The sequence below is a fragment of the Peromyscus leucopus genome, chromosome 3 (genome assembly GCF_004664715.2).
Source record: "Peromyscus leucopus breed LL Stock chromosome 3, UCI_PerLeu_2.1, whole genome shotgun sequence".
Lineage (NCBI taxonomy): Eukaryota > Metazoa > Chordata > Mammalia > Rodentia > Cricetidae > Peromyscus > Peromyscus leucopus.
In genome coordinates, this window is record NC_051065.1 from 29889001 (window position 1) to 29911502 (window position 22502).

Sequence of the window (22502 nt, forward strand, 5' to 3'; positions counted from 1 at the left end):
AAAGGCTAACGTCTGGATGCTTAAAGTAGTTGAAATGCTCTAACTGCACACATGAAAGTGGTGAATGCAGGAGTAAGATCGGCAAAGGTTCTTCCTTAAATTGTAAGAGGCACAGAGGCAAATAGGTCTCACTTGTCCACGCCATTCTTGGTTGACTGAGCAAAATCCAACAGTTAGCCTTCAGGTTTTATTCTGCAAAAGTCAAGAAACAAAAGTAAAGAGAAACCAAATGGCACAGAACCAGCAAATGAAGAAGTAAGTACAGAAAAGTAAAAAAGAGAAAAATAAGAGGAGTAGAGGAAATGTGAGTTTGACAGGAAGAAGGAAGAGAACTAAAATAGAAAAACAATTATGTAGAATATTTTGCTGTCTGACAAAATCAAACATGTACAATTAGAAATATGTGTGTATGGCAGGGTGTGTGGAGGAGTGAGATTTGAAGAGATACTAGTGCTATATAATAAAACTAATTTTAGTGTTAGTATGGCTACCTAGTCTTTTCTTCAAGATAATATGTGCTATGGTATAATTTTAACAATTATCATTCTTAGAAATTCAGAGGAATGCAGGACATGATAAATATCCAGTAATCAGAGTTTAAAAACCATAAAGTGTAGGTTAGAGCCCAGCCAACCTTACAAGCCAAAAAGCCAGTTTCTTTCTGAACTTCCTCATGAATAAAATGGGGAAGATCTGCTTAATTATTTGTACCATTCATTGTCTCACAAGTATATCAGATCATTGTGTCCCCAGTATATAAATGCATGCTTATACAAAATACATGTGTGTGATATGCTGCCATCTTCAATGTACTGTTGCTATGTGAGATGAATAACAAGTTACCTTCTTCCTCGAGTTAGGAGCTAGTCAGCATGCAGAGTCGTGATGTGCATTGCCTCTTATAGAGGGTAGTCTACAAGACAGCAAGCTTGGTGAGATGCATTGTGGGGAGGGAGTCCTCACTATCTCCCATCTCTACAGAGATCACATCCAGCTCATTACATTTCCTTCCAGTGTCTTATTTCTTCTCACTTGAAGGGCGGTGACACTCTAGTGAATCTTCTCTAGAAACCATTCAAAATGTGTAGATGGTAGTCCTGTGGGGGTTGTTTTCTGAACATGTGACAATTGCTGCCTCTTAATGAAATACAACTCTTGAGATGTGTACTTGGCTTTGGAAGAGGTGAAGACACTGGTGCCTCTAGGAATTTTCAACATTTCTTAACTTTAATCATTTCAAATCTTCTTTGGAAAATGGTGGTGTTTAAATTAGAAGATGATTTGTTTGAATATGTATTTGTTGATATCGTATACTCTATGGAAATTCTGTAATAATTTATTTTCACTAACACAGTGATTGTTTTCTAAAAACTAAATAAGATTTCCTACTAAGATGCTTTGACTACCCTAAATTTTCCATAGTTTGCCAAATTAAGATGAAATTTTACAATTGGTCATTATTTAGGTAGCATACAGTTAAGTTTCCAAAATTAAAGTCTCTCTTCTCCCTCACCCTGTTCTCCTCTCTTCTTCTCTCCCTCTAGCCATTCCTTCCCTCATTTATCACTCATCATTTGATCTTATTATGTAGAGTAAAAACAATATTCCTAGATACCCATTAACAAATTTAAATAGAGACATTTATGCAAAATTTTACTTTTTTTTAGATTTATTTTTTATGTATACAATGTTCTGTCTGCATGTATGCCTGCAGGCCAGAAGAGGGCGCCAGATCTCATTACAGATGGTTGTGAGCCACCATGTGGTTGCTGGGAATTGAACTCAGGACCTCTGGAAGAACAGTCGGTGCTCTTAACCTCTGAGCCATCTTTCCAGCCTCCAAAATTTTACTCTTACAATCAGTTATTTCATCTTTAAACTTGTTAGACATTTTTCAAACTGTACTGAGCAAAATTGCTTAAAGAGTTTATCTAATAGTACCATGATGATTTCAACTATCTGTTTTTACTAAAAATCTACTTTGCAACAGTGAAAAGCACTATAAATTGCTGTGATGTAAGCTAAATAGATTTGCATAGATCATAATTTATTTTGAAATTACTATAGTCATATATGAAAAAGATGTGAAAGATGATGGCTTTTTATTAGCACTCTGCATATGTAGGGATAGTCTCTCTCTTTTCCTATCTATCATCTGTCTATCTATCTATCTATCTATCTATCTATCTATCTATCTATCTATCTATCTATCTAACTCTTTCTCATAAATACACACAGACATACACACACACACACACACACAATTGTGGTAGTATGATTAGTATAGTAAGTCTTACTTTTATTTTCCTTAACATCATTTGAATGAGTAGATCAATACCTCATTCACTCCAGAGTTTCTGAGTTAGTAGATCTGGAGGAAGATGGATAATTTGCATTTTCACAATGATTAAATTATGCTGATGCTTTTGTTCTAGAACCACTAACACTAAAAGGTTCAGTTTAATACAAAATCTATTATCTCCATGGCTAATGGTGTGATTATTGAATAATCTATATATATATTAATCAGAATTTTCCAGAAAATAAAAACAACAAGTTGATAAACAGATGAGTAAAGATTCAATACAAAAGCTACTTATCATTGTGGAGGTTGAAGATTTATAAAAAGAAATCTGAAGAATTATGAAGTCAGGAAAACCAAGTGGTATAATTCAGTCTGAATTCAAAGGTGCAATGCCTAATGACTTCTGGGGAGTTGCAGAAGCAGAGCAGGAGTTAGAGCTGACAAATGATTGAGCTGGAACATGCACACATTCCAGTTCAAGAGGAGAGAAAGCTCCTTCCTCCTCTGTCTGTCTGTTCTACGTGAGATCACAATGGACCAGTCAATATCAAAAACATTGGTATGACTGGACCATCTTTACTCAATCTGTTTATTCAAATTCTAATTGATTGTAGAAATATTATCATGGACACATACAAAATAATGTTTTATAACTATCTGTACATCCCTTAATCCATCAAGTTCACACAACATTAGCCATTGTAGCAGGCTGACTACTTTTATTCTGTTTCCATTTGATGATTATTAATATCATTTTTGGGAGTGATTTTACTGTAGGAAGTCAGTCATCCAAAATTTGATCACATTAGTTAACTGTAAAATGTGTGTCTCTGTAATGTGACTCTTTTTTGGTTTTTTTTTTTTTTTTTTTTTTTTTTTTGTTGTTGTTGTTGTTGTTTTGAGACAGGGTTTCTCTGTGTAGCTTTGTGCCTTTCCTGGAACTCACTTGGTAGCCCAGGCTGGTCTCGAACAAGAAAAAGAAAAAATCTGTACACCTATGTTGTGGAGCTGTTTTCTACAAATTGAAACATTCCCTCCCAATGGGAAATGAAGTTCATTAGACTTGGCAGCGAGTTAAAGTTACAGGCTTAGGATTTCAAAACGAACAACACTCCCCGAACTATATAAGCCACGAGAAATTGTTGAGTAAGAGGTGACACTTGAGTAAGAGGTAACACTCAGGATACTGAGAGTGAGTTGTGTAGGGGCCTCCAAAGATGACAGGAATTAATGGATATTTGTTTATGCCTCTTCAAGAAATGTCATACAACATAACTGGCACTGTTAGGGACAGAATATTCAAAGATGAGGTGGAAAGCAGTGACTGCATTATATCTTTAGTGGATGATAAAATCTGGAACTGAGGCATAGCCCTGGAGGGTAATGTTCATAGAAGAAATACAGATGTTTCTGTTTTCCTTTGTGATATGGAGTGCTATGCCTCTTTGCCAAGCTCCAAACATTGGTGAGAAGACATGCATCTAAGTCCAAGCAGTCTGAGAGTAGAGAATTTTTGAGGAAATCCTAGGGTGGCCATCATCTGCATTGCGGGGTGGGGGTGTGGGGTGGGGTGGGGTGGGGTGGGGAGGTGGGGGGTGGGGGTGATGGTGGCATGCTTGCTTTGTGAACAGGAACTACATCACATCATGAGTACAATGGTGCTTCCCAGATTGCTAATGTGCTATTAATCGGCTAGAGAATCTATTTCAATTCCTCCATCTACATGCTTATGAGCAGGCTACGAAGTTGTTTGGTGGACTTTGCAGTGGAAAGTCCATGAAACTGAGGATAAGCTCTGCCCTTAAAGAAATTGCAGATGCTACGCTCCTCATTCCGCTCTCCGGCACCAGCCCACTCACTGGCTGTGAAAAATGGTGAAAGAAACCACTTACTATGATGTTTTGGGGGTCAAACTCAATGCCACCCAGGAAGAACTGAAAAAGGCATACAGAAAATTGGCCTTGAAGTACCACCCTGATAAGAATCCAAATGAAGGCGAAAAGTTTAAACAGATTTCTCAAGCTTATGAAGTTCTTGCTGATTCCAAAAAAAAGGGAACTATATGATAAAGGAGGCGAACAGGCTATTAAAGAGGGCGGAGCAGGTGGTGGTTTTGGCTCGCCCATGGATATCTTCGATATGTTCTTTGGAGGAGGAGGAAGGATGCAAAGAGAAAGGAGAGGTAAAAACGTTGTGCATCATCTCTCAGTGACCTTAGAGGACTTGTATAATGGTGCAACAAGAAAACTCGCTCTTCAGAAGAATGTGATTTGTGACAAATGTGAAGGCCGAGGTGGTAAGAAAGGAGCAGTAGAGTGCTATCCCAACTGTCGGGGGACTGTCATGCAAATAAGGATTCATCAGATCGGACCAGGAATGGTTCAGCAGATTCAGTCGGTGTGCATGGAGTGCCAGGGTCATGGAGAACGCATCAGTCCTAAAGACAGGTGTAAAAGCTGCAATGGAAGAAAGATAGTGGGAGAGAAGAAGATTTTAGAAGTTCATATTGATAAAGGTATGAAAGATGGTCAGAAGATAACATTCCATGGTGAAGGAGGCCAAGAACCAGGACTGGAGCCAGGGGATATTATCATTGTGTTAGACCAGAAGGACCATGCTGTTTTTACACGACGAGAAGACCTTTTCATGTGTATGGACATACAGCTGGTTGAAGCATTGTGCGGCTTTCAAAAGCCAATATCCACTCTTGACAACTGAACCATAGTCATCACCTCTCACCCAGGTCAGATTGTCAAGCATGGAGATAAAAAATGTGTGCTAAACGAAGGTATGCCAATATACCATCGGCCATATGAAAAAGGACGTCTGATCATTGAGTTTAAGGAGAACTTTCCTGAAAACGGCTTTCTCTCTCCTGATAAACTCTCTTTGCTGGAAAAACTCCTTCCTGAAAGGAAGGAAGTATAAGAGACTGATGAAATGGATCAGGTAGAACTGGTGGACTTTGATCCAAACCAGGAAAGACGGCGGCATTATAATGGAGAAGCATATGAGGACGATGAACATCACCCCAGAGGTGGCGTTCAGTGTCAGACCGCTAAATGGGCCAGTTACTCTGTCATTCTATGTGCAGTAGTGAATGTGAGAAGGACTGTAATCATAATATGCTCACTACTTGGCTATTGTTTTTGTTTTAATATTCAACTATAGTAGTGTTTTAAAAGATAAATGAAGAATAAACACAAATATAAAATCTCTGACTTTGCCCTGTATGTATGATGACTTCAATGTGCAAGATGAAGTTTAATACTTGTAAAAAAACAAACAAACAACAACAACAACAGCAAAAAAAACTACTTTAAAAAGTTCCCTAGCATCTGTTAGGTCATATCTTGTGTAACTGATAATAGCTGTGTACATTAGACTGACAAGCTAGGTATGTGTTATATGACCCTTAATTGTTAAGCTGTGGAATTAAAATTCTGTATTTAATGGTAATCAGAAAAAGAAAACAATTAGTAGTGACATGTTGGTCTGTCTAGTTGTATGAAGTGGACTAATTGTGATGCCTTTGCATTATATTGCCTCAGCCATTACTAGAAGGTGGCATAATACATAATTCCACCTGTTGTTAGTGATAGAAATGATACATTCCTAAAGAAGTATATCGCAAGCTACTGCTTAATGGCTTGTTCTTCTAGATTGCAGTCCCTTCTGCGGTGCCATCTTTTAAAAGTATATGTACATATATACATACACACAGTTAGAAAACATGGTCACCTTTCTTCCCTTTTCAACCATGATAAGCCCTTGGGTAGTGACTTCCAAAGCCCAAGTCATTTACAAATTGAAGTGAAGAGACCTTGTATGTGAAGAAGAGATTTGCATGTATAATCCAGAAAAGGTGTTCCTTGGGTCTGTTAAAGGCTTGCTATTTGACTTAGGCTTCTACATAACTGCAATTTAATGTTGGTAGTATATAGCAAATTATGAATAGCTTTGTTGTATGTTTTAAAGTCACATGTTCACATGCTTAAATCTGGATATCAGAATTTAAGCAGTTAACTGAAATATATGACTGTATCCTAATATACTGATTACAAAGTGTTTAAAAAAAAGAAATTGCAAAAGTAAGGAATGAAATGCAGCTAGAAACAAGATAGAAATGTTATCCTCCATATTAGACTCTGAGTTGGCAGAAAATGTAGATGAAAAATGATGAGTAGATATATTGGCTTGTTATTTGTTACACCTGATGTGATGCAAGGTACAAACTAGATCTTTACAAAAATAGGTGAAACTCAGATGAAGATTCACGGTGAATAAAAAGAAAATGGTGCAGAAGTGATAGAATAAACAACCTGTAATAGAGAAAGAAAGCACCTATGACTCAACAGGCAGACAGGGACCTCAGTAATGCTGCAGAAGAGGAACTATGATAATTATTGAATATTCTGCCTTTCTACTACTTCAACTGGAGAAGATTTTTAAATAGTTAAGAGCCTCCCATATCACTCTTGAGGCTGTGTGACTTGAGGGAACATAGAGTTAATCTGAGCACTGCAGAAACAGAAAAATTAAGTCAACTAACTACTCAACAAATCAAAGGCTGTGCAACATGAGGCAACACACATGAAATCCTTGTCTATGGACTGGCTCCCTGTTGCTATTACTGACACTGAGTTGTCATTAGTTGAGGTCAACATGAGTATCAGTGAAAGGGCAGCAACAGAGGAAAACAAGACTTACTGAGAGAACGGAGTATGAGAATAGCAGTGCTCAATGTCTAATGGGCCAGATAGGATTTTGTTTACATGAAAATTAATAGAGATTGAAGCTGGGCATGGTGACACATGCCTTTAATCCCAGCATTGTGGAAGCAGAGGCAGGGGGATTCTGAGTTTGAGGCCAACCTTGCCTATAGAGTAAGTTCCAGGACAGCCAGAGCTGCACAGAAAAACACTGCCTCAAAAAATTTAAAATAAAAATAAAGGAAGGATGTCAGGAAGACTGATTCAGTTGCTACCAATATGGGGATTTTGTGACTTTTCTGATCTACATGGGAACATGATTTTTAAGAGGTAAAAGATACTTTGACACTGACATACCTCAGTGCCTGGGTGCTAAACCCATCAAGAGGTAATGAGAGCAGGGTAAACACAAACAGAAATATCATCTGCCCAGGTTACCTGAAGGTGAATGTTGCACTATTTGCATTAAGCAGGAGTTCCTATAATTATTAATGGCAATTATTAACAAAATTAATAACAGCAGTTAACAACAGAAATTATTAACAGCAAGCCAATGCACTGGTCATGTGTTAAAAGGTGTTAAAATCTGTGCAACAATTCACAAAGCATTTAAATGTTAGGATAGCACAGCTGACCAAGGTTAAGTGTGTCCTGGGATGGGAAATTATTCCTCTAAAGTATGTGGAATGCATTTCTAACTTGCAAGAAAGTACACTTGTGAAGGGATTATTAATTCAGTCTGGAGCCCTTTCTGTTCCAGTCTGAGTATGGACTTTGGCCAGTCTTGTATGACCAAACTAAAGACAAAAATGGCCAGAATGTTATGCCAGAACCTATCATAATTAGGAAGTCAGCCCTAGTAGTAGGCTCAGCAGGCTAGAACACGGCCTTCCTCTCCTACAGCCTGGTCCAGGCCAGGCAATTCAAGCCAACCTTGTAGAAACTGCCAGGGGAAGAAGACACACAGTGTTCCTGTGGCATCAGCAGCACTCCAGGGTGAGGAGGCCCCGTGGGACACAGAATATGACTGTGGAATATAGAGGATTAGATATGGGAGTGTCTCCCATTAATTCCAATGTACTCAAAGTTGCTCTCAACAAAACTACTGATTTAAATGAGGGGATTAGTTCATGCTGTATTGGCATCTTGCTAATGTTTCTTTTTAAAATAGTCCCTTAGTGATTCAGGACAATTAACAGTTGTTTGGAGCTGACAGTAGGACCTTCCAATTTCCTGTCCTGTAAAAGAGGTTTCAGTATGTAATGATAACCTTTGAGTTATCATTATGGCTTTGTGCCTTATGGCTTTGGAAGAACATCTGGAATTACACTTAAATTCTGCAGTTAAGGAATTTGAATAACAGCAACCTGAATAAGTGAGAGTCATACTCCTACAAGCAACACTGTTCACTAAAAATCCCACTACCAGAGATGAGCTACCTTCCTGCAAGTCATATCATGGAAGCATGCAACATTACCAAGAGCCATATGAACTATTGCCATGGGACTGAGCTAGATCCTTCCTCCATGCTGACTGCCTTTCATAATACTAGGAAGCACTTTGTGGACAACTGGAAAAGAATTGTCACCAACAATCCTGCTACAGTATGAACATGCCAGGCATGATGTAACTACTGATGTAACAGTATCATGGCCATTGTAGATGAATCAACTACTTTCAGATTGAATTTAAAGGCAGAACGATAGAAGGAAATCATATTATAAGCCAAGGCAAAGCTAGTGCTTGGGGTGGGTTTTAGGGCCCATATGTGAAGCTATGTTATTGTTTTCTTGAATGGCTATGAAGTGCCTGTCAAATTACCTTCTAAACATTTGTGTTTGCACTTACAGGATTAATGCTGCTTTCATCATCTTCAGTAATCCAGGTAGGGGAATTCTTTTTGAAATGGGCTATGTACTGCAAAGAATATTGATTAGTCAAGCTCCTAGGCATAAATAACTGTTCCTATGCTATAGTGATCCAATGTTTGCCTTTAATTGGAGGAAAGTAATTAGATATTTATATCACTTTATCAAGGCTCAGTGAACATACTAAGGGGGATTATAAAGAATGTATAGGTTGCAATCCTTTTGGGGGTCATCTATCAGATATTTACATTACGATTCATAACAGCAGTAAAATTATAGCTATGAAGTATCAACAAAATAATTTTATGGTTGGGGGTCACCACAACATGAAAGAAACACTGTGTTAAAAGTTCTCAGTATTAGGAAGGTTGAGACTACTTGTGAAGTCATTTCTTCTGAGTTGAAAATTCCACTCCTGGATGGATAAACTAATGAAAAGCTCAGGAACTTCAGAAAGTTACATGATTACATGATCCCTCCTCAAATTTCTGTAAACCATAAGCAATTTATGGATAAGCAGAAATTCTTCCATGGTGCTTACGGGTAGCTGTATAGGGAGCTGCAGGGAGTCATCTCCCATGGAGGGGTCAGGTATTCAGTGATTTCACTGCCTTTGAGTCACCCATGGTGCTGTAACTAATATCTTATTTATGCTTCGTAAAGGACCCAGAGGAAGTCATTGGTACAGTCCAGATTCAGGTGAAATTATTTCTTCAGTCTGTTGTCAATACTCTGCCTCAGGTAAATAGATAACTATTCTTTTTTCCCTATAAAGAGTAACAACATAACCTATTGTATCTCAAAGTTGCATTTTTAAGAAGGAAAATGACAGATGGAGAGATTAGGGAGGGAGGGAAATGGTTACATGAATAAATAAATGTAGCTAATTATTAAAATACTTGTATACACTATCAGTTTCACCTTTAGTGCTCGTTTATCATCAGTGACAGTACTGTTTCTAGTCCAATAGATTATACTGCTTATGAAAAAATACTGTAAGTATTTGGTTGTGCCTAATCATTTTAGCATTCGTCTTGCATTCTTCTTGGCATGGCCGTTCTATGCTGATTTGGCCCACTGCATAGTTGTGGGCTGATGAACACTGGATACTTCTTTGTGGGCTCCCTCAGCACATAGTTATTTTGCACTTGAAGCATATCAAATCCAAGTATGTGTCATCTCGGCTTCCATTATCTGTGAATAATATCGATGTCAAATGAATACAGTATACAAACATAAAATAACAAAGAATGGAAAATGTTTCTTTTATGAGTAGGGGAAACCTTTGGACATATGTGAACTCAGTGTATTTCTATTCATTGGAAGAACGTATTAGCTAGTGAATTTGTGGGAAATATTAGAAAGGCTTTGCTTTTACTTCTGTTCAATATTATTTTGATAGTAGGTACTGAGTAAACAGAAATCCTTAGCAATCAACTATCTGTAAATTTTCCAAATAGGTGCAGACCCTGAGTGCAAATGTCAGTCACTAGATGTGTTCATCAGATGAGCCCATGCATTTCTATGGGAGAAGACCCCAGAAAACCACGGAGAAGTGACAGTCAGAAGACTTGGAAACATAGTTTAAACATATTTAGTAGAAGCCTAGCCACATTTCAACATATATTACCTCAGTAACCTTCTCTTTGGAATTCAAGGAGTATGTGGTGAGCAATATTATCATAATTTTGAGCAGTTTCATGAATAATGGTAATGGAATTTTATCCATCATTTCTTTCATTTATTTTTGTGACTGAAAAAGACAAAAGAATTCATCTGTTTTAACTCTGAGTGTCTGTTCTCCTTGTAAATAGGCAAGAAAAAATGTTGCTTTTTTAAGCTTATGTCTTTAGAAATTGTACTCTGAAATTCTGTAAAATTCTCTAATGTTATCCACCATTGATCTTGGTGAGCAGGCTAGTCTGAGCCCATAGAATCAGTACACAGACATGAAGCATTAAATAGACACATTGAGGTCAAAAGACAGGTGGCGGGGGGTGGGATATGCAAAGCCACAAAAAAGTCCCTGACAAGGACAAATTGTTCACATGTCTACCTACTAAAAATGATGTCTTGATCTCATTCCTTCCGTCATCCCAGAAGGGCATAAAGGAAATCTCAAGAAATACTCAAGCACATTTTACGATGTTCTGGCATCAGTCAATGTCCTGGATACCATGTTAATGTTGTCCAGTTCTTTTCTCAGTTTGGACCAAATGTATAAGCTGCCCTTTGTTTCACACAGACATCACACTGTTTGGAACTCCTAGTAGCTCTGAAGCTCATTCCCCTGTGGTAACTGATAAATCACTCTCACACACACACTTTCCCTCTTCATATTCTTCGTGTTTCACGGTGGACCCTGATATTATAGGCAGGAGGATGGAAATGCCTAGTATTTTGATGTATAATTCACTTCCCCTTAACCACTCATGTTCCTATTTTCCTCTCAAGGCAGACTTTAAAGGACCATTTTGAAATTGCTTTTTCTTCTTTAATACTCCCATAAGAGGTATTTTGTTTTCATTTTGAACAAATTTCACAGATATTTCTCACAGGAATAAAATCATGTTCTGCTATAAAAACAGAACATGAAAATATGTTGTTCATGAACACACTTGCAGTATGGCACTGTTTAGTAATACCTCACTCTACTAATACAAGAAATTATGTATTTTACGTAGAAATAATGATAAAACCACAGTGCTTCCATGTCAGACTCTGGATCCCACCCTGACTCTTCTCTAGTTTGTGTGTGCCTCTCATCACCAAAGCAAAAATTCTCTTGTTCTTCCTAAGCTGTGAAATACAGGTGATGCTAATTTTTCTGCTCACAATGAACAGCTACTGTGAGAACTATGAGAGATGTAGACATGCTTTTACAGCTTTCTAGTAATATTTAAGATTTAGGAAGTTCTAGTACTGATGCTCATTGTCTTAACATCACCATGAAAACTGAGGCTTATAGAGAAATATACCATCTGTTTATACATCAGTCATAAAATTTCAATGAAGTAAGCACATCACAATTTATTTACTGATTCAAAGGAAATTTTAATAGAGTTTCTCGACATAGATACTTAAAAAGAATAATTTTTCATTCATTTTTTAAAAGGTTCTTAGAAGTCAAAGAGGAAGAAACAGTCACATAATGTATTAGAGTTTCCTAGTGGAAATTATAATGTAGAACTTTTAACATTTATTTATCTATATTCTATGGGTATGAGCATTTGCCTGAATGTATTTATTTATATGTGTCATTGGTATGCCTTGTGCAGGCTGGAAAGGGACTTCAGATTCCCTTAAGCCAGGGTTACAGACAACTGTGAGCTGCCTCTGGGATGCTGGGAGCCAAACCCAGAACCAAACCCAACCCAATAAAAGCAGCCAGTTCTCTAATCTACTGAGTTCTCTCTCCAGCCCTTGGGGGAACTTTAAAAAATTCATTTTAAAATTAGAATTTAACACAACAAGAAAACGGACAAGGAAAGGAGCTAAGGTTATGGTGTGTGAATTGAGTAGAGCAGAAGACAGAAAGCAGTGATTCTCCAGAAAGACACTAACGTTCTGCTATCTGTTCTTTGAATTTTCTTACTGTTTTTTTAACCATTACAGCACCTAATACCAAATATTTCCTTGAACTATCTGTGATTTAAGTATGCAACATAAATAATAATTAACAACATAGGTCCTGGGAAGGAGAAACAGATTTTGCCAGTGAACTGGGAGCCTGGGGGCTGGTGGGGTTGGTAACAGTAGGGATTATGTGACAGGCAGAGAGAAAATACTGAAAGAAACTACTGGAATTGGGAGGCATTTCAAGGTCAAGGTAGAAACCTAGTGCAATGGAAACTCCATGGAATCTACAAGAGTAACCCTAGCAAAAACTCTTATTAAAGGGGGACACGGAGCCTGAACTGGCCATCTTCTGTAACTAGGCAAGGCCTCAAGTGCAAGAATTGATACACCAACCCATCCACAAAACCTTCAACCTACAGTCCTGAAACCAGAGCCTAGCAGAATCATCATCAAAGCGACTAGAGAGACTTCATCCAGCAACTGACTGGAGCAGATGCAGAGTCCCACAGCCCAACACGATGCAGAGGGGCGGGAGAAAGGATTGGAGGGACCAAAAGAAGCAGGGACACTAGGAGAACACAGCCTACAGAATCAACTGACTGGGACTCATGGGGGCTCATAGAGATCAAGGAGCTTGTATGTGTCTGACCTGGGTCCTCTGCATATATGTTACAGCTGAGTAGCTTGGTGTTCTTGTGGGATTCCTAACTGGGAGCAGGTGCTGTCTCTGACTCATAACTGCTTTGGGGACCCTTTTCCTCCTACTGAATTGCCCCCTCCAGCCTTGATGGGATGATGTGTGCCTGGTCTTATTGTAGCTTGCTACGCCGTGTTTGGTTGATGTCTCTGGGAGGCCTGCTCTTGTAAGTGGGTGGGGGAGGAGGCAGAAGGACACACAACCACACGGACACGTCCTTATACACGGTTGGTGGGGGGGAGGGAGAGAGGAAACTGCAGACAGGATTAATATATGAAAGAAGAATTAAAAAAAAAAAGAAAAAAAAGAATGGATTAAAATTAAGAAATGAATCCTGTCTCTGTTTAAATTATGTCTCTGTTACTTAAAGTCAGGTGACCTCTAATGGTTATTTAATTTTTCCATCTTTCATCTGAAAAACTAGGATGGTCATCTACTTACTATCTTGTCGCTGCATTGCTAGAATGATATACATTCCTTTCTGGGAAGTATTTAAAGAATGTTTGGGAAATTATAAATACCGTACAACTGTTAACTATTGTTATCTCTATATTTATATTTTCTTCAGAATCTCCACCTGAAAAACACCATCCATAGATTTTTCACAACCAGGATAATCCTATATAATTTAAGACATAAATAGTGATGCTCATATGAGCTTCCCCCTAACATTATTTTAAAATTGTGACATAGTATATTTATTATATAAAATCTAAGTCGTAAATGTATTTATCTTCATTTTTGCATATAAGAAAACTTAGATATCCTGTGAAAATCTTGTTTATTCATGGTACAAATTTAACATGGATTTGAATCTATACACACTGTCCCTGGAGCTTGCACTGTGAGCTCCTATTATCTCACAATGAACAGGATAATATCTATGCTATTTCATTATTACAAAAGAAGATAAAAGGTAATATCATTTCTCAAATATTCTGGATAAACATGATTTTATCCAATATGCTTTTACCGACTCACTAAAACTTGCCACTAAACTCTTGATTCCTGACCTTCGTTAGTAACTTTCTGACTTTGCTGTGTTGGCAGAGTTGCCACAAGATGGCAACCTTCACTAAGAAGTGCCCAGCAGCTCAGGCGCGAACACATAGCTAGCTAGCTTTCATTAGCGCCAGGCTAGACCGCAAGGGCCTTTTATACATACTTTCATGAAAATATATACAATCTTAACTAAGCTGACTCAGGGCCACCAGTATTGATGATAATCAAGCCATGTCTTCAAAGTTCTACCTTGTGCTTTCATTTGTCAAAAGCATTGTGCCATTTTATATGTTTAACATTCTATTATCAAGATGAAAACTCTGGGTCTGACTTTGTGTTCTTTCACTGGAAATATTTTGATAGTAAAAACATCATATATTCCCTAGGGAAAAGACTCTTACAAAGCACCTATCCATGTGAGTGCTTGCTTGGAATAAACATTTGACTGTTCTGTGGCCTGTCAGCATCACCATGGCCCATCGACACTGTCAGAGCATTCATGAGAGACTAAACACTGAGGCAGAAACCTTGATAATTCAGACAGATGAACTTTGAACCCATGAACACAGTCCATTATTGGCAGATGTTGAAGACTAATCCTATGCTGAAAGCAACTATTTCAACTATTTCACATTGGAGGTATATCAGTATTAAAAAGTGGAAAGAAAACACTATAAGATGCATTACAAAGGACACATGCACATTATCAAAACAGCCCACTTCAAACTACAGTTCAGGCACAATGTCAAGGCCTTGTTCACACTTGAAATTCTTGGCTATAGTTAAAGAAGATTTTCATGTTTAAGTAACAATTTCCTGTGAGGGAGAGGATCTGCTTCTAGGGCTGTCAGTTCTCTTTAAACCGTTTAATACAATTGCCAGGCAGCTCTGCAGTGGTCCTATCTGAGTGTTGGGGTCAATGAAGAGTCACGTGTGGCTCGAACTTTCTCTCCACGGAATCTGAGACACTGAATTTGTAGCTCTCTCAGCTCTGGCCAGCTCTGGAGCAGAAAATGGATTTGAGAGATTAAACCTAAATGCCGTGTGTATGAAGGCAAGCAGCTAAGTTTAGGACTACTGTCCTGGCTGCATGGGGATGGAAGGCTCAAACTATGCAGCAGACAAACATTTGTACTGAGGGCTAAGTCTGAAGAAGGATTTTGTTCCATTCAGAGGAAAATGAACACTTTAATAAACAAAGATTTTATGATTGCATGCACACATACACTTAAAGTTGTTTTGCTTTTCTCTTTTGATCTATTCACTTGTTTATTTAAGAGGGGTGATTTTAGTTTTCTATGTTCAGACCTTCTCACTCCATTTAGTAGAGCCTACTCCTCAGTTCTGTTAAAATTAGTTCATCAAAAGGTTTATTAGAACCCATAAACTGGATTTTTTCTCTGTTGTATCTACATTGAAATGATAACCTCCAGCTGTGCTGTGGCCAGCAGAGTAGACCTCTGGTGGCATTCCATACTGCTGTGATATTGCTGAACCCAAAAGTCAAGATTTCCACTTCAGAGAACACTCAGAACTTCTGAAGCCTTAGAGTGCACTGGACACTTTGCACATCTGTAGTGAGGACACTGGTAAGAGGATGGGGTAGGGTAGGGGACTATGAAAGAAAGTTGGAAGTGAGAGTAATCGGAAATCGCTAAATGCATTTAAGAACTTGTCAAAGAGAAAACTTAGTTTATTTTTTAACAAGAGACTGCATCCAAATTCAGTTGATTCTAAATATTGGCTCTGAAGGAAAGACCTGTCAGTTGGTCTTGTCATGTCTACTTCGTGTTATTTTAACACATTAAATAATTAATGAAAGCTTTCAGAAGAAAATGATAATTTAGGGCATTTCCACCAAGAATGTATTGTTAATAATATCCACTGGATGAAATATAAATGCTATAATGTAAGAATTTATATCTGGTATATATTGCTTCTTATAGAGGTATTTGCATTGTTTTATAATATGAGAGTTTTATTAATTCTTAAATTTCATACAGTGCATTCTCAGACTTGATGGAAATACCAACGATATCACATATATTGGTTACAGACATTAATTGAGAAATAAAGTTGGTCATTATGAAGGAACTGCCTCCCCTGCTTGTTAGTTTTCATAGTAACAGAAGGTGCTGTGTAAGCTGTTGAGGGGAAATGCCTCGGTGTTGTACTTAATTGTGAACACTGGCCTGAAATGATGACCAGCAATGCCATTATGTGTTCATGGGGACAGCAGAGGTACAAATATCATGGGGGAGTGGGGGGCAGTGTTAAAAGATTACTGCAAACATGACAACTTTAGATGTCATACATTTGCAGTCTCATAGTTCTTCTGATCAGGGATTGTCTGCTTTGTTTACTCAAAATATCACCAGGCCTAAATCAAAGTTGCAATAGCATAGGGCCACAATCTTTCCCAGAAGCTTTGTCGGGGAGTGTGTGACAATCTATTGCCAGGTTGTCAGAGCTCAGTTCTGTGTGGATGAAGGACAGAAGCATCTGTCTGTCTGTCTGTCATTTGAACGTTTTCCTTATGCCCACCAGGACCTTTAGTTCTTACTGCTGTCCATAAGTCCCATTTCCAGAAAGGAAAACAACTGAAGTCCTCTTTGGTCCTTCCTCCCCTCATTCCTTTGTGCCGTTTCCCTCTCTGTCTGACTGCTTTGTCTTCCTCTTCTATTGTATGTGATAAATCAGACCCAGGAAGACAGCACTACTTTCCTTAACTCCATATGTGAGGATGCTTTTCTCCTCCTAAGAAGGTCCAAGTGCTGGGGATAAGACAGAAAAAGTTGGGTGACTATTATTTTGTCTAATGCTCTCTTCTTTTCATTTTTTAAATTATTATTTATTATTTTATGTGTATGGGTGTTTTGCCTACATGTAAGTCTATGTGCCATGTGAGTGCCTGGTATCAGCAGAGGTCAGCAGAGGGAGTTAGATTCCCTGAACTGGAGCTGCAGATGATTGTGAACCTCCATGTGGGTGATGGGAATTGAACCACAGTCCATTGGAAAAGCACCCAGTACTCTTAAACACTGAGCCATCCCTCTAGCACATATTTTAATTGTTTTAATCCATTCCTTCTAGCAGAATTACGCTAATATCACAAAATTTTGCTTTTCTATTTTTTCTCATGTTTTAATATACATCTTTGATGTGTTCACATATGTATATCTTTAGAAATTTTAATTTAGTAAAATAAAATGGAATTGCTTCCTGTTAACCAAGACATTTCTAAAGGTCTTTCTTGCAATTATCTTTCTTCCAACTAATCAGGGTTGGTAATTGAAGAGATTTTTCCTAAGACTGTTAGCAAAGCCCCGGCACACCTGTTTCCAAAGAAAAGCAAAATGCTGCAGCTAAGCTATAATCAGAATGTAGCCAATTCTTCCCAGACAACTGCAGTCCCTTCATAATGGGCATTGCTAGGGCTGTTCTGAAAATGATGGTCTCGCAACCCTCATGAGGAAAAAGTGAATTTATAACAAATCACCTGTAGTTTTGGGTAAAATTAAATTTATCAGGCCCTAGTAAATAGTGCAAAATCAACCAGAAACAGCTTTAATGAGGAAACATATGAGTATACCAGGGTAGGTATACCAGATTAACTTGGTATAAATTACAGTAGGTAATGGTAAGTAATAGTTGAACAGTATATGATCATTTGCCATGCTAACTCAAGTATTCTGTCAAGAATTATAAGGGAGTTATATAAAGAGTTAATAATGAGGTGTTTGAATAAAAGCAATTTCTAGAACATGATTTGAGGTGCTTTTCAGATAGGACAAAATGGCACTAGTATTCCTTACCCATAATAATAATTTTATTATGAATGTTTATACCAAAACATAATGTTCTACATTTTTAAGTTTGTGCAAAACTTAAAAGAAAATAAAAAAATGATAGGTGAGTCTAAGCCTATTATGAAAGGACAAAAAAAAAAAGGAAGGAGAGTTGAATGCATGAGACACTGCAGCAGAGCTGCAGGCAGAGTATGACAGACACTTTCTTTTTCAATAACCAATTATTGCAACAGTTACATGTTTTATTGACATGGGAGAAGCTCAAAGTCATTGAATACTGAGGTGTAGGATTGTAGAAAGTAACAGTTGTATATCTCCTCCCCTAAAGAGTAGGAATGACCCTGCAATATGAGCAGCCTGGAGATGCTGTTCGGTATCTCGAGAAAGGATGAGCTGGACAATGCACTTGCAGAAACTCAAAGTGAAGCCGTGTTCTGAGCTGTGGTGAGGAAGGCCACGATCCTCACAGCAAATTTAAAAAAGTATTTTACTTTTTGAGATTACAATATAATTGCATCATTCCCTTTCATTCCTTTCCTTCAAAACCTTCCATATGCCCCGCCTTGTTCTTTTTCAAATTCACGGCCTCTTTATTATTATTATTGTTATTAATTGTTATTACTTGTTACTGACTTTTAAATTTAAATTTGAAGATAGAACTGTAGTTATATTTACCAACAAATAAAGACCTTAAAACCACTACATAATTCAACAATCTGAGTAGGCAGAAACTCTAAGTGGGTTTATTTCTTTTTCTTATGATTTTCTATATAGTCAATGAGGCCACAGCCTCTACATAAACTGCAACACACTGAAGATGGGTTCTCAGTTCTTATGTCAGCTCAGTCCCTACATCATTCCCTGTTCCAGATGCATAAAACAAAGTTCCTTCTCTCTTGAACTGTAAGCTCTGAGCAAAGCATTGTCTCTGAAATTTACTTAATTCAAATCCTCCGCTCTTAGCCACTTAGAAGAGTGATGTCATACAATTAGAATATAGTTAGACTCATTTGTCATACTCTGCACTCCATATCGAGTTCCCCAGACTCCCTGGTTGAATTTATCAGTTTGCCTCTAGTGGTGAAGTCTGTGGGTTTTGCCAAACTCACAGAAAGGTGTATCTCAGCTGCAGCAGAGTTGCAGCAGTCCCAGTCAATTGACTCTTGACTTTCCTAGCTTTTGACCGCCTCAAGTCCCCGGAACACTCTAGTGTCCCAGCTCTTCATAAATTCTGTTCTTCCAAACAAACTGTTACATAAATGGTAGTGGTTGTGGAATATTAGTTTAAGATGCGTTACATTAGTTTATGCTGTGGAATATTTGTTTAATGATGCAAAGATGTGTTGCATTCTTTTGAGTTGCCTCTGTTTAACTCTGTAAAGCTGTGTTACTTTGCCTAGCTAAAATAACTGATTGGTTTAATAAAGAGCAGGGTGGCTAATAGCTAGGAAAAGTATAGGTGGGACTGGCATGCAGAGAAAATAAATAGGAGGAGAAATCTAGGAAAGGAGGGAGGAGGGAGAAAAGGAGGAGAGGAGGACTCCAGGAGTCAGCCACACAGCCACACAGCCAGTCACAGAGTAAGAAGGGAAGAGAAATATATAGAATAAAGAGAGAGAAAAGGTCCATAGCCAAAATGTGGTTAAAGAGCAAAAGGATAATTTAAGTTAGAAAAGTTGGCTAGAAACAAACCAAGCTAAGGTCAGGCATTCATAAGAAAGAATAAGTCTCCATGTATATATTTCGGAGCTGGCTGATGGGTCCTCAAAGAGTAGGAAAAGGGAAGAAAAAAAAAAGCTATAGGTAGTGTATCATACCCAGGCCTGGGGTCAGGGAGCAAGGCTGCTGTGTGGTATACTGTGCGTAAGCTTTACTTTCTAAAGAGGTGATCAGACCATTCTCAGCAAGTGAGGACACAGTGCTGCACCACATGAGATCTCCACTTGTCCCTATCCTCTTACCACTTGGGATGGTCAGATGGCTCCTTGTGTCTTTTATTTCAAAATACTGAGAACATCAGGGCACCATATCTGTTCTTCATGTGAACTTGTATATCTGTGTGAGTGTCTGGTATGTGTGTGCATGCTTTCAGAGGTGAAAAGAGAGCATTGGATGCCCTGAAGCTGAATTAGAGGAGGCTATGCTCTTCCTGATCTGGGTGCTAGGAACTAAATGTGTGTACTCTGGAAGAGCAATAAGTGCTCTTAACTACTAAGCTATCTCTCCAGCACATAGAAACTATACTTTGTTTTTAGAGAATGTAGTACAGGTTTACTGAATTACATCATTTAGCACTTCCCTATTCACAACTCCCATGATGTCCTCTGCCCTCCAAATTCATGACTTCTTTAGTTTTTATTGGTGTGTGTGTGTGTGTGTGTGTGTGTGTGTGTGTGTGTGTGTGTGTCTCCTCTACTGAATTTATTGTGTGTGGTTTATATGTAGATACATTTAGGGCTGACAACAAGGGATTGGGTAACCCATCAGGGAACTCTTATCTGAAGAAAAGCGATTCTCCAGCTTTTAGTAGCCTGTAGCACGTCATTTATGGGTAGGACATTGTGAAATTTCTTGCATCCACATTGGCATGTCAATGGATAAAAGGATTTTTTTAGGCATCTGTATTGTTAAGATGTTTTAGGTGCAGCATCCCTGGCCTTTTTAGATGATTTTATCCAACAGCAGGTGCCCTGGTCCTCTGTTTCTAAGGATCTACCCACTTCCTCTTCCACAAACTTTCCCGAGTGCCAGGTGACAGGGTTCTGTTGCAGGTGTAGCAACAGGGGTTTGTACTTCATGTTCACTTTTTCTCTCTGTTTTGAAAAGTTGACCTTGGTCAGGCTTATGATCCCAAGAGAGCATGCAAGGCTGCATCTTGTCCAAAAGTGAAAGATGGAAGCGTCAAGAGCAGCTGAGTTTGGGGCTTCTAGGTTCCTATTCAAAAAGCCAGTTGGACAGAGGTTTAAAGTTCTCATAGTTACCTGCCAAGAGCCAGTACCAGAAAGCTAAAAGTGATGCTTCTAACCTATTCTGATGTAGTAGTAATGTAAATGTAAAGCTTTTGAGGTAATGCATACTTTAGTTAGATTCAATCATCCACCCATACATTTTTCCAAGCATGTACATGACAAGATATATGAATTTATGTGTCAATTTTTAAAAAATAATAAATATGGATATTGTAAACAAATGAAAGTAAAGTTGTGAATTTCTGTAAGACTCTTCATCTGGTGTAAACAAAAACACCTATAATAAAGGGTGAGAGCTATATTTATCTGTAGGTTTATGTTTAGTTTATGGCTTTAGGGGATAAGGATTATCATTCCATGTTGCATGAGTTCATTTTGTAAGTGAACACTTGTACTCAGAAATATTATATAAATTATAATATTAAATTTAAAAAATCTCAGTATTATCTCTTACATCCAACATGTATTTGCTGTTGTATCTAAAATCTGTCCAAACCAAGGTGATGCAATGTTATTTCTAGAGGTTATATTCTATATTATCTGACATTTAATTTAGAAAACAGTTGAGGTTTTTTATGCAAGGTATGAAGTTTAAATTACTTTTGTTTTGTTTGTCCTGTGAATATCCAATTATCCCAGATATAGTGTTTAGTTTTACAATGAGTTGTCTTAGCAGTACACCTGTTGTCTTTTTAATAATTGGCATGTTTGGGTTTTCTAATTTGTTATCTATCACCTTCCACCCCCCACTACATTGATTACTATAGTTGTAAATTCTTAAATTAGTATAAGATTCCTGCGTTTTTCATAAGGGTATGATTGATGTTTCTGTACTGAGTTTTTAATCTTTTGCCATTGCTAACCCCAAGTATTAATTCTGGCAGCATTTTGACAGATTATTTTGAAATTTCTATGTACATAATCAGCATGCCATCTAAAGCTACGGAACTCTTGCCTACTCAGTATGTTTCTTATTTTAATAACTTATTTGATTACATTTGTAAAGACTTAATAAACAATGTTGACTAGTTGAGGTAAGATAATCACTTTATTTATTCATTCATTTATTTATTTAATTTTTTTTTTCCGAGACAGGGTTTCTCTGTGTAGTTTTGCTGTCTGTCCTGGATTTCTCTCTGTAGACCAGGCTGGCCTTGAACTCACAGAGATCTGCCTGTCTCTGCCTCCCAATTGCTGGGATTAAAGGTGTGCACCACTACCACTCGGCTTGTGTTATATTTTTCATGAGAGAGAAAAAGCATAAAGTTGGCTGGGTAAGGAAGGGAGGAGGATCTGGAGGAGTTGGAGGAGGAGAAAATCTGATTAAAATATATTTTTTTGGGAAAAATTAAAGAATAAAATTATTTGCAGTTGATGTATTAGGATTTAATTGATAGAATTTGTCTAATGACAATAGGTTTTCAGGGTTTTGTTGTTTACAGACTAGTCATCCAACATCTTTGGTGGATATTTTTGCTAGGCTTGAATTCTAGCTTTTTTCTTTCTTTTACTTAAACCAGGTTTTTTGATTACTGGTTTTGTTTGTTTTCACATAATATAT

At 37.8% G+C, this 22502-nt stretch overlaps 1 pseudogene; it reads left to right on the forward strand.

Moving 5' to 3' along the window:
• Positions 1 to 4176: 4176 nt before the first annotated feature.
• On the forward strand, positions 4177 to 8873 carry LOC114687428 (annotated as a pseudogene).
• Positions 8874 to 22502: the final 13629 nt, after the last annotated feature.